This window comes from Corvus kubaryi, unplaced genomic scaffold (genome assembly GCF_017639235.1).
Source record: "Corvus kubaryi isolate FWS band 111438036 unplaced genomic scaffold, C.kubaryi_AGA036_p1.0 37394, whole genome shotgun sequence".
Lineage (NCBI taxonomy): Eukaryota > Metazoa > Chordata > Aves > Passeriformes > Corvidae > Corvus > Corvus kubaryi.
The window spans coordinates 797,426-799,103 of NW_024581133.1; positions in this window are offsets into that span (position 1 = coordinate 797,426).

Below are 1,678 nucleotides of genomic sequence, written 5' to 3' on the forward strand. Positions count from 1 at the left end.
CAAACGCTAAATCAATGGCTTCCAACAGAGGGCTGTGAGGAAACAAAGGGATAATACTGATGGAGGCAGATAAACTGTGCTCCCACAGGCTAACAAGCCTTTATCATCGTAATGGAGAAGCTGCAAAGCAGAGTCATTTTAATCAAGTGTAGGACAACATAGGGCAGGGGAAATAGGGACTAGTGATTAAAGTAATCAGAGGCCAGTTCACTGCAGTAGTGAGTGGGTGACAGCAGGAACGGTGGTAAGCTGTGGAGGATCTTGAAAGCAAAAAAAGAATAATTTTCTTGTTATGAAAGATGATGATTTAGGAGACAAAAAACCCAGGAAAACATGGTTTCCTGTCAGGCACCAACCAGACGTACCTTACAAGGCTGGATGGTCGTGAGGCACAAGCGTGTCTGTGCCTTTCTCACACAAATTCCGTGAGAAATCCTGCAGGCACTGCTGACTCTTCCCAGGGCAGGCAGATAAGGCACTGCCATCTGGTAGCTGAGGCCGGGTGGCATTCACGTGGGCTGTGCCCGGACCAGAGGTCCCCGCTGGCAGGGCGTGCTTCCAGCTTCATCACAGCTTGGACTGGGAAGGATTTATCTCTGAGAAAAATCTTTGGATTTCAGACAAGCATTTTTCCATACTCAAGAGGAAAACCAACTCGTGCTAAAAGCAGTTCTCTAAATACTGTTTCCTAGGGATTCAGCCCAGCAAGAAGGGTGTTGTAAACCCAGTTTGCATGTTTTTCTGGGGATAAAGAGGGCAGGTTGCTTGTTGTCTGGATTCCCATGCCAGATTCTGATCCTTTCAAGATCAGCCACTAATTCAGATGGTAAGAATAAAATGTTCTGTGCTAAAAATCTCTCAGATGTGTTTTTTATTAGTTCTTGAAGATAAGTGATTGCAAAAAACCAGCTGTTTACAGTAATAGCCAATGCAATCAGATATTTCTAAATGGAAACTTAAAGTCTTTTTGACTGTACTCTTCTGTGCTATTGTGTTATCTCTTAGAAAAAATCCTCTTCCTCCAACAAAATTATGCATTGTTGTCCCTTGATAATAACAGAATTTATTTTCTTTATTGATTTCTAGTAGAAAATCTCCGTATAATGTTTTTGCTAATGGGAGGGTTGACAAATTAAGTTATGGGTATCAGGCACTTGGGTTCTGGAATGTTTGTGAACGGCTTTTGTTTTTTTTACCTGATGCTTAACTTGAGCATTCACAATAATTTATTAGATCTATTAAACCTGACAAGTGGGCAAATCCTTAATGTTGCCTGAACTCTGTTAGAAGCTGAAGTGTAGCTTTTGGCATATCTGAGCTGAATTCATCTTGGAGCAATTTTCCCTGAAAGAGAGTAATTTTGATATTTACTTTGGGCATTAATACTTTTTCTGCTGGTCCAAAACTCAGCTTTTTGTTGTTTTTTTTTTTTTTTTTCCCTGCTGTTTACTTTTAATATATATTTGCAAATTGTTAAGGAGGAACTAAAGTTAGGTTTTACCTGTCTGTCTTTGCTTATGTCAATTGGTTTTGCCCAGATAAAAAGAGGCTGTGGAGGGCCTTGAGCTTTGACTGGATAAAAATTTATTATTCTTCATGTGCTGCTCGTGTTCTCTATTTTTAGTGTAGTGTTTTGTTTTTCCTAATAATTTATTGCTCTATCCCTTGACTCACAGGT